We start from the raw sequence: 11465 nt of genomic DNA, 5'->3' as shown, positions 1-11465 counted from the left end.
GAATTGTTTGGCCCTTGGGGCTGTGGAGGGGGACACCAGAGCCACATTTTTATTCCTTTTATATGGAACCGGGCTGGGAAAGTGTTTGGGGAAGTGTTTGGGGAGTGTTTGGGGAGGTGTTCAGGGAGGTGTTCAGGGAAGGGTTTGGGGGGTGTTTGGGGAAGTGTTCAGGGAAGGGTTTGGGGAGTGTCTGGGGAGGTGTTCACAGGGACGCGCAGAGCCAGAGCACTGAGATGACCCTGGGCAGAGCTGGGAGGCAGCAGAAGGCTCCAGACCCACATCATTCCCCGCGCAGGATCCCCATTTCCCGGGAGACAGGAGCCTTGGAGCTCAGCAGAGCACGGCAGGGGCTGAGCTGTTGGATCTGGAATGTGCCCACGGCTCCTCGGCAGAACGAGCTGCAGAGACCCCGCCGGTGCCAAGAGGAGCTGGCAAACATTCCCAGAGCGGATCTGGCACCTGCAGGCAGCCCTGCTCTCCTCGGGATTTTGGGAATCACAGCTTCTCCCACCCAAGGACGCGCTCCAGGCTCTCCCTGCCCGGATCAGCCTCCAGCTGCAAGAGGGGGCCTTTCTGCAGGGGCAGGCTGGATTTTGGGATGGAGGAGGAGGATGTTCCTGGCAGAAGGCCTTGAAATTCCTTCCGATTCCTTCCTGGGTGGTGCCTGAGGGTGAAGAGCGCTGGACTCAAAAGCATTTTCCTGTCTGAGAGCTGCACACACTCAGAAATTCAATGGAAATTAAAATTAAATGAACAACTCCTTCACTGGGCGCCAGCCAACGCAGCCGGCACTTGGAGAGGAGCTGTGGAATAGTTTGGAATCTTTCTTGGATGATCCTCCCCTCTCCAGGAGCAGCAGGATCCCCTCAGGCTGCCCCTCCTCGAGGTCCTGGGCCCGTTCAACCCCTCCAGGTGCCGCCAGAGGTGCCTGGAATATTCACACTCCTCAGGGCTCCTTCCACAGGCAGGAGCAGCTGGGAGTGACTCATTCCTGTTTGTCCTTCAATATTTGTCCTGCTGCGCTCAAAACAGGGCTCAGCTCCCTTTGATTCGGGGAATTTGTTATCATTCCTCTTCATCTCCCAGGAAATTCCTCCTTTTCCAGCGCTCTCCTCCAAAGCCAAGAGGACACTGAGGCCCATTTGATCCCAGACTTCGATCCTGGACGTCAGGGAGAGGAATTCTGAGTTTAGACAGAGCCTGACTCCCCCTGAGCACAGGACTGGGAATCGGGAATTCCTGCTGTTGGTCCTCTGTGTGATGCTGGAAACATCAGGTGCTCTCTGTGCACTTTTCCCTCTTCCCAGAGTTTTCCCATCATGTTTTCCACCTGCTGAAGGTGTGGGAACAGCTCCTGACAGGTCCATGCAGAGCTTCCTTCCATGAATGTGGTCCTGGGAAGGGGCAGGAGTTGGAGATCACCGGCACACAGCTCCTTACCGAGGGAATAAATCTCTCAGCTTCCCCCCCCCGGACTGATTTCCCACAAATACCTCGGCTTTCCTGGAGCAGCAGGAAGCCATTGATTACCCAGCGTACTGAATGTCATTATCCCTTAATTAATTAAGCACCAATTAATTACCTGGAACATTGCATGACACAAAGCAAATGCCATCAGCGGCTGGGAACAGGATAATTTAAACCTGGCCCAGATAAAAATGAGCAGGAATTGTCCAGCAGAGGAAACAAGAAGGATTTTATTTCCCTTGGGATTTGTAGGGGAAAAAAAACCCCAACCCTTCCAACCAAATCCCTCCGGGAAAGCTGGAGGGGTTTTGCTTCCCAACACAGCCTCAGCTGCTTCCCTCTGGCATCACCTGTGGATTCCAGGCTCAAATGTCCCAGCAGGAACATTCCCACAAAGGAATTGGGGTGTTCCACAAAGGAATTGGGATATTCCACCAAGGAATTGGGGTATTCCATGGGGAAAGAAGTGGTTGTCTCACTTGGCTGTGCAGTATTTGGACTCGGTGGAGTTTTCATGCAGGAAAATGGAAAATTTTTAATTTCTTCCCGAACTGAATGAATTCCAGGAGCAGATCTGGGCTTCCCAGTCTGCTGGTTTGGGACAAAACGGGCTGGATCCTCTGCTCCCTTTAGGAACTCTGCTTTTCCAGCTGGAACAAAATCCAATTTTTCCCTTTTTTAGGGGGTGGCATTTAGGGACAAACCCTCAAATTTGCAGCCTCTCAGCTCGTGGCAGCACCGGGACAAAGCCCGGGAGAGGGCACAGGACATCCCTGGGGTCCTGCAGCTCTTGGCCACATCCCGAGGATCCTGGGGAGCGGGATGCTGCCGCCCGGCCCGGCAGGAGTTAAATCCTTCGGGATGCTCTGCCAGCCAAGCGCGGTAACAGCCGCGCTCAGGGAGCCTTCATGGCCGGGAGCGGGATTGGAAATGGATTCGATTTTATTTTAAAGCGGCAGGAAAGGCAGGAGCGGCTCCAGAGAGGGGAGGCACCGGCACATGGGATGGGAAAAAGGAATACTGATCTTCCCGAGTGATTCCCCCGGATAAATATCTCTGTTCCTAAACACCTCGGTCAGAGCCAAGCCCTGCCTCTTATCTCTTATCTCTGTTTTACGGCTGCTTGTGGATTCCAGTCCCTTCTCTGGGCTCCAGAAAGCTCCTGCTGCTCCCAGGAAAATCAATCCATGGAAAGAAAAAGTTGGGGATGGGGCTCGGGGAGAGCAGTTTGGGGTTCACAGCGTTTTATCCCACTCAGACTCTTCCTCAGGGATGGTTTTCCCTGGATCGCTGCAATCCGCCCAAGGCAGCAGGGCTGGGAAGGGCATGGAAATGACAGAAGGAAAAATTGGGTTTGTTTGGGTCCTTCTCTGGGAATGGAGCCAGGCTGGGAGAGCTGGGAATGTTCACCTGGAGAAGGGAAGGATCCAGGGACACCTCAGAGCCCCTGGAAGGCCTGAAGGGGCTCCAGGAGAGCTGGAGAGCGACTGGGGACAAGGCATGGAGGGACAGGACACAGGGAATGGCTTCCCAGTGCCAGAGGGCAGGGCTGGATGGGAGATTGGGAAGGAATTGTTGCCTGGGAGGGTGGGCAGGCCCTGGCACAGGGTGCCCAGAGCAGCTGGGGCTGCCCCTGGATCCCTGGCAGTGCCCAAGGCCAGGCTGGACATTGGGGCTGGGAGCAGCCTGGGACAGTGGGAGGTGTCCCTGCCATGGCAGGGGTGGGATGGGAAGAGCTCAGAAATCCCTTCCCACCCAAACCATTCCATGATCCCTCTCTCCGCTGCCACCTGAGCCACAGCAGGAATGGTTTAGGAGGGAAACTCTGGAATGTTCAGGACCCAGCAGCTTGGAACTGGTTATTTTCACTTCCAGAGAATGGGATCAGTCATTCCTTGTGCAGCCAGAGAGGAGAGAAGGATCCCTGCTCTGGGTTAACACATCCCGGGATTGAACTGATCCCGATGTTCTCCCAAAGGGAATCACAGCCTGAGCTGCAGCAAACCAGCTCCCTTTTACCTCTTCTGCAATTAGCTTGATCCACGTCACTTTTCCAGTTGCAGGGAGATGAAGATCAGGATCAATGGATTTCCTGGGAATCCTAAATCAGGGAGGAGCTTTGTGTCAAAGGGAAAAACCTGGATGTGACCCACGGATAGGCAGGGAGAGGCCCCGAGGTGGGGAAGGGAGCCCTGATATGAGCCCTGGGCTGTGGAAGCGGACAGGGAACAGGAACTTCCATCCCTTCCCACATATTCCCAAATTTCCAGCAGCACCTGCAGGCAGGAGGAGAGGCCCAGCACGAGCAGGGTCCCTGTTGCTCCAGGAATGACGGATGGGGCTCATCAGGAGCGAGGAAAGAGGGATTTGCTGTCTGCACGGAAGGGATGGAATCGCTTCATTCCTGCTTTATCAACGCCCGGGAAATCCCACGGGACTTTGCCTACGTAAGGAAAATTATTATGGGTTGTAGTGACCCCCCATCGATCCCTTGTTAAAAACTGCAGGGAAATGAAGCTGTTTTGGTGGCTTTTCCAAGCTTTTATGTTCGTGATAAACAGCTCTGTTTTCCCGGGATTTGCCTCACCAGCCCGAGGCCAACGCTTTCCTCTGCTTCTCCAGAGGATTTCCTGCTCATCCCCTATTCCTGCCCATCCCTTATTCCTGCCCGTCCCTTATTCCTGCCCATCCCTTATTCCTGCCCATCCCTTATTCCTGCCCGTCCCTTATTCCTGCCCATCCCTTATTCCTGCCCGTCCCCTATTCCTGCCCATCCCTTATTCCTGCCCATCCCTTATTCCTGCCCGTCCCTTATTCCTGCCCATCCCCTATTCCTGCCCATCCCCTATTCCTGCCCGTCCCTTATTCCTGCCCATCCCTTATTCCTGCCCATCCCTTATTCCTGCCCGTCCCTTATTCCTGCCCATCCCCTATTCCTGCCCATCCCCTATTCCTGCCCGTCCCTTATTCCTGCCTGTCCCTTATTCCTGCCGATCCCCTATTCCTGCCCATCCCTTATTCCTGCCCATCCCCTATTCCTGCCCATCCCCTATTCCTGCCCATCCCTTATTCCTGCCCATCCCTTATTCCTGCCCATCCCCTATTCCTGCCCATCCCTTATTCCTGCCCGTCCCTTATTCCTGCCCATCCCTTATTCCTGCCCGTCCCTTATTCCTGCCCATCCCTTATTCCTGCCCGTCCCCTATTCCTGCCCATCCCCTATTCCTGCCCATCCCCTATTCCTGCCCGTCCCTTATTCCTGCCCATCCCTTATTCCTGCCCGTCCCTTATTCCTGCCCATCCCTTATTCCTGCCTGTCCCCTATTCCTGCCCATCCCTTATTCCTGCCTATCCCTTATTCCTGCCCGTCCCTTATTCCTGCCCATCCCTTATTCCTGCCCGTCCCTTATTCCTGCCCGTCCCTTATTCCTGCCCATCCCTTATTCCTGCCCGTCCCTTATTCCTGCCCATCCCTTATTCCTGCCCATCCCCTATTCCTGCCCATCCCCTATTCCTGCCCATCCCCTATTCCTGCCCATCCCTTATTCCTGCCCATCCCCTATTCCTGCCCATCCCTTATTCCTGCCCATCCCCTATTCCTGCCCATCCCTTATTCCTGCCCGTCCCTTATTCCTGCCCGTCCCTTATTCCTGCCCATCTCCTATTCCTGCCCATCCCCTATTCCTGCCCGTCCCTTATTCCTGCCCGTCCCTTATTCCTGCCCGTCCCTTATTCCTGCCCGTCCCCTATTCCTGCCCATCCCCTATTCCTGCCCATCCCTTATTCCTGCCCATCCCTTATTCCTGCCTATCCCTTATTCCTGCTCGTCCCTTATTCCTGCTCCTCACTGTCCCCATTTCCCCGTCACTGGGGCACCAGCCTTGGAGCCTCATCCTGAAGTTTCCCATGGCTTCTCCTCAGGAGTTTCCTCGCTGGAAAAATCCCTGCAGAGGGAAGAGCTTGGCCGCAGAGCCATTGAGGATGGACCGAGATCCCGGATCCTGGTTAAACCTCACTGTTTTCCTGCTTAATGCTGCGTAATTCTGCAGCAATTCCACAGCTCCCTCAGGAAAGGAGCAGGAAAATCAGGATGAGGAGGTGCAGAGGGATCCGGCTGCCATTAAAATGCAGGAGCAGCCCCACGCCGTGGCTGCAGAGTAATTAAGTAATGCTCCCAAAAGATGAGGAAGCATTTCTGGAGCAGCCACGGGGACTTGGGAAAACTTGCCAGGAAGTTTTCGGCACCAGAAATCAGCCCAGGGGTAAGATCCCAAGGTGGAAACTCACCCCATGATCCAAAGAAACCAAAATCCAGGCAAAAGTGATAAAGAACTCTCTGTTTGGCAGGAAAACTGAGACCAGGAGTCTGGAGCAGCTCCCCCAAAAAAACCCCCCCACCAAGCTCTGGATTATCCCTGAAACCACAGGAGTCGAAGATGAAGAAAAGATGGAATTTCAGTCTCCTGGGAAATGAGAATCATTTTATTGGGATTTTTTTTTCTTTTTTTTAAGATAAAAGTGAAAATCTCCCGACATTTTGCAAAACAGATGCTGAAGGGAAATGTTGGAACAGGGAATGTCTGAGCTTGGGTCCTGAACAGGGAGCCCTGAGTGTGCCAGGGAAGGATCCAGAGCCAAGATCCTGGTGCTGCCTTCGGCTTTCCGACGGGAAGCTGCCCTGGCAAGGGCACGGAGCAGATGGCGGGAGCAGGAACAAGAGAGGAGCCCCACGGAGAATCCTCTGGGAAGGAGGGAAAAGGCACAGAGAGGATTTTCAGGAGAAGTAAAAGGTCGGGTTTTATGTCAGGAGAAAAATCTGATTGGGGTGGGGACAAAGCTGATCCTCCAGGGATTGGGATGATCCCGGCAGAGGGAATCACACACTCGCAGCCACTGGGGAGCAGAGCTGGGAGACCTGGAGAGGATGGATTTGGGATTGGGGTGTCTGGAGATATGGGGCAGCAGTGGGGCCATCGGGGCCATCCAAGGTAGTGGGACAGGGCACAGAAATTTGGGATGAAAGAGCCAAAAGTGTCCCCAGCAAAGGTCTTTGGGAAAGTCACGGCATGGGAAGGACGTGAGGAACTGCCGGAATGTTGAGGCCATCTGGGAACTTCATCAGGAGAGATAAAATTCCTCTATTAAATCCTTTCTAGGTGCCCTTCAGAGCAGACAAACCTCGGGGACATTCTTCATCCATGGGCAAGCATTCCCCGCAAATATTCCAGAGCTCTGCTGTGGCTTGGGAGCTGCCCTGGTTTGTCGTGCTGGGGACAGGACCAGCAGGAGGCACTGGGAATACTGGGGCTCCAAAGACAGGATCAGTCTCCCCATGGCGGAGAGATGGGATGTCATGGAATCAGGGAATGGCTTGGGTTGGAAGGGACCTCAAAGCCCATCCCATCCCACCCCTGCCATGGCAGGGACACCTCCCACTGTCCCAGGCTGCTCCAAGCCTGGCCTAGGACATTCCCAAGGCTGTGGATGCCTCTCCCTCTCCATCTGGAGCACGGGATGAGCACGGCTGTTCCTGCAGGTCGGAGAGGAATTTTTTGGGAGGTGTGGGTCCTGCCCGTCCCAAATTCCAGGGTGAAACACCCACAGCTGAGCAGCAAAGAGGCTTCTTGTGCTGCTGGCTGGCTCCAGGCGGGAGCCATCCCAGGATTCCACGGGATAACATGTTCCCTGCTGTTCCAAGGCACTGATTCTCCAGGCAGGAACGCTCCTCTGGCGGCACTGAAAGATTGATGGGATGGATTCAATCATTCGCTCCGTTGGACACCGTGGGATCCACGTTCAAATCCATCCCGGAGCCGCTCCGTCCTCACGCTCCAGGGCTCCAGCACGTCCCAGCCCATCCATAAAACAGCAGCTCATCCAAAATGCAGCCGGAGTTGGGATCAGGAGGGTCCCTGACTGGCTGAGCTTGATTTTATCCTTCAAAATGTTCTCCCGTCTGCTGCTCCTCTCTTCCCCTGGGAAGGGACTGTGCTCCAAGGAATGCGCTGGGAGCCCCAGAACGATGGATTTGTGTGCAGAGAATGCTCCCTGTGCACAGACATCCCAGTAAACAATAAAACCTCCCCATCCCAGAGGTGAAAAAACTCCCAAAAATCCAATTTCTGCCGTGGAAATGTTGGCAGATTTTTTTTTTCCCTCTGTCTGGCTCTGAGGATCTTTGTGGAGGATGGAAAACTGGAGTGGATTCGTTGAAGGATGAGGCTGAGCTCCTGTAGGAAATGGCTCAGTCTGCCCTGGCCCTTTCCCTGGGACATCCACAGTCCTGGATAATCCCAGAATCCCAGAGTGGGGTGGATTGGGAGAGACCTTAAAGCCCATCCATGTCCATGGGCAGGGACACCTGCCACTTCCAGCATCCATGGACATGGATGGCTCCTGAGGGGGAATCTGGACAGGGTCACTGTAAACCAAAGGAAAAGCTCTGGAATTTATCAGTCTATGAACACCTGACAGATCCCTGTCCCCGAAAAATGGGAAGCTCCAGCCACAGCTCGCCACCCAACAGGGATTTTCATGGATTTAATAACTCCAGGGAATACCAGTTAACCCCAGGCTGTGTCCGCATCTTTCCTGGATCTCTGGCAGCTCTGGGCAGGTTCCAAGCCTTTCCCTCAGCAAATATTGTCTCATTTTTCCTGGTTCCACCTTTCCTGCAGCCAATACTCCTCTCATTTATCAGGATATCTCCTCTGTCCTGCTGAAATCAGTGCTGTTCCCACCAGAGCTGGTCGGGAATCCCCGAATTCCCCCTCGGGAGCCATCCGTGCCCACGGTGAGGCACTGGGAATTGCACCCTGCGCCAGGCAGGAGTGGGGGCACGGCACAGGGGGCACTTCCCACGGCAGAACGGGAGCTTTGGGATGAGGAGCAGCAGCAGCAGGGCCGGGAGGTGCCGGAATGCTCTGGGAGCAGAGCCGGGCTGGGCTCGGCAGCATTCCCAGGCGGAGCCGTAAATGCCGCGGGAAGGATCCGCAGTCCCTGATTTATGGAGCTGCCTCCTCCCCCAGGCCAGCCCCCTCCGTGCTCTCGGCAGCAGCTCCTGGGGGCTGCGCTGGGGCTCTCTGAGCTGAGGGGCTGCACCGGGCCTGGGGCAGTGCCAGGAGCCTCCGAGGGCAAACCTGGAATGGTTTGGGTGGGAAGGGAAGGGAAGCTCATCCCATCCCACCCCTGCCATGGCAGGGACACCTCCCACTGTCCCAGGCTGCTCCAAGCCCCAATGTCCAGCCCGGCCTTGGATTACAGGGATCCAGGGGCAGCCCCAGCTGCTCCGGGCACCCTGTGCCAGGGCCTGCCCACCCTCCCAGGGAACAATTCCTGCCCAATCTCCCATCCAGCCCTGCCCTCTGGCACTGGGAAGCCATTCCCTGTGTCCTGTCCCTCCATGCCTTGTCCCCAGTCCCTCTGCAGCTCTCCTGGAGCCCCTTTAGGCTCTGGAAGGGGCTCTGAGGTGTCCCTGTGTCCTTCCCTTCTCCAGCTGAGCACCCCCAGCTCTCCCAGCCTGGCTCCAGAGGGGCTCCAGCCCTGGAGCAGCTCCAGGGCCTCTCGGGACTCGCTCCAATATCTCCACATAATTATTGTGTTTTATCCCAGACTGGTTTGGGTGGGAAGGGCCCTTAAATCCCACCCAGTGCCACCCCTTCCACAGGCAGGGACACCTCCCACTGTCCCAGGCTGCTCCAAGCCCCAGTGTCCAGCCTGGCCCTGGACACTGCCAGGGCTGTGGATGCCTCTCCCTCTCCATCTGCTCCATGGAACAGCGCTCCCACCCCAGCCAGCCCAAGGATGTCCGGGATCAGCAGGACAAGAGGAAGGAGGGGGTGGCTCTGTCCCCACAGCTCCTGTTCCAGGCTGGGGGCAGGGAGTGAGGGATGGCCTGGAGAGGGAGGAGCAGGAGGAGCAGAAGGATGGAGCTGAATTCCATCCCCCTGCGGAGCTGGCGGGAGCTGGGATGCCGAGGGTGGGAGGTGATTTATTGATTGATCGATTTGTTTATTTATTTATTTATTTCTCACTCTCTCCCTCTGCACAAGTCCAGAAATAAATCAAACCAAGCCAAGAGCGGGATTGGATCAAGGCCAGCTCCCGGCACCTCTGAGGAGCAGCAGGAGCCAGGAAAAGTCGGGATGAAATTCCTGCTGCTGGGAAGGTTGGGATGCGGTCCCTGCTGTGGGAAGGTTGGGATGTAATTCCTGCTGTGGGAAGATTGGGATGTAATTCCTGCTGTGGGGCTGCAGAGGGAAGGTTGGGATGCAATCCCTGCTGTGGGGCTGGCACAGGGAAGGTTGGGATGTAATTCCTGTTGTGGGAAGGTCAGGATGCAATCCCTGCTGTGGGGCTGGCACAGGGAAGGTCGGGATGCAATCCCTGTTGTGGGAAGGTCAGGATGCAATCCCTGCTGTGGGGCTGGCACAGGGAAGGTCGGGACGCAATTCCTGCTGCTGGGAAGGCCGGGATGCAATCCACCCCTCCTGCCGGGGCTGGCATTTCCCTGCCCGGGATGCAAAGGTCACCAGAGCTGCTGCTGCTGCTCCATGTGCCCTCCCTGCTCCCCTTCCCGCTGGGATGAAGGTTTGGGGAGGCTTTGATCTCCAACCCCGCAGGCTGGAGCCTCCAGAGTCTCCTCTCTCCAGTGGGAAGCTCTCCAGGGAAAAGCTGGAGCTGCTCAGAGCCTCTAAGGGACCTTATAAAACCATGGAATTACTGAAGCTGGAAAAGGCCTTTGGGATCATCCAGTCCAGCCTCTCCCCCAGCACTGCCAAGGCCTTCATGTCCCCAAGTGCCACATCCACACTGATTAAGTTCCCAGGATGCTGCCAATTCCCGGGAACAGCACAGCTCTGTCCCCCCACCGTGGGAAAAGCTGCCTGGGCTGGAGGGGGTTGGGAATTCCAGTTCTACACCCCCAAAAAACCCCAAAACACCTTGCGGGGGGGGGCTCCAGAGGGTTCTCCCTGTGGGAAGCTCCATCCTCGCTGCAGGAGGCAGAGCAAATCCTTGGCACACACAGCCGCTATCCCAGCTGCTGGAGCTGCCTCTGGAGGCAGGAGAGGAGAGGCACTGGAATTTGCCTCTGGGATTTGGGGATGGATATCCAGAGTGGGGGATATTTTAGTCTGGTGCTGGTGGAAGATTTTCTGGGAGCTTGGAGCAGTCCCAGCCCCTTCCCGGGAATGCTGAGGGCTCCTCCAGGGTCGGGGCTGGAGCTCTGCCCACCTCTGGCCGTGCTAATTGATACCTCCGAGGGGGGAGAGCACAGATATCAGCACTTAATGGTGACTAACGGGGCTGATGGGATTCCATCGGGTTTGTTTGCCACCGTGGCTTCCCGAGCCTGGCAAATCCAATAAAAATTCCCAAATAAAAGCCAGATTGCTTCGATATCTCAGTGTTAGTGAAAGCCAGCAGGCGTTCCCAATGCAGTTCTTTTATCCTCAAGGGCTGTGATCCCACAGCCACTCAGAGAGTGCTGGACCCTCCCTGTGTCCAGGGTGACCCATCTGTGACCCCTCCTGGTGCCCAGGTGGGATCTGAAATTGGGATTGTGGGCTCTGAGTTCGGGATTGTGGGCTCTGAGTTTGGGTTTGTGGGACGGCGGTGCTGGCACAGGGTCTGTGACCTCTCTGGGAACTCTTCTCCAAGGAAAATCGGGCTCCATTCCTTTCCCAGCAAACGTGTAAAAGGTCTGGATAGATCCATGAGCTCGGAAAGGATTTTCCACAGGGTCAGTGTCCAGTTAATGCCCGGATCCGAGGACGGGGCTATTTTTCAGCGGGGACACCCCCCTGAGGAGCAGTGCCATGGAATGGCGCTTCCCGAGGAATCCTGTCCCTGCTCCTGATGGATCGGGGTAATCACAGCAGGGCCAGCCCAGGGCAAGGCTCCTCCCAGCACTGAGAGAGGATACAAATCCTTCCTGCCCAAAAATCCTGGAGCCAGGAGCACCGGGAAGAGTCACAGGGGCCACGCGTGGTCCTGGC

This window comes from Corvus hawaiiensis, chromosome 14 (assembly GCF_020740725.1).
Source record: "Corvus hawaiiensis isolate bCorHaw1 chromosome 14, bCorHaw1.pri.cur, whole genome shotgun sequence".
Classification (NCBI taxonomy): Eukaryota; Metazoa; Chordata; class Aves; order Passeriformes; family Corvidae; genus Corvus; species Corvus hawaiiensis.
The sequence above is the reverse complement of the archived record's forward strand: the minus strand, read 5'-3'. Positions refer to the sequence as shown.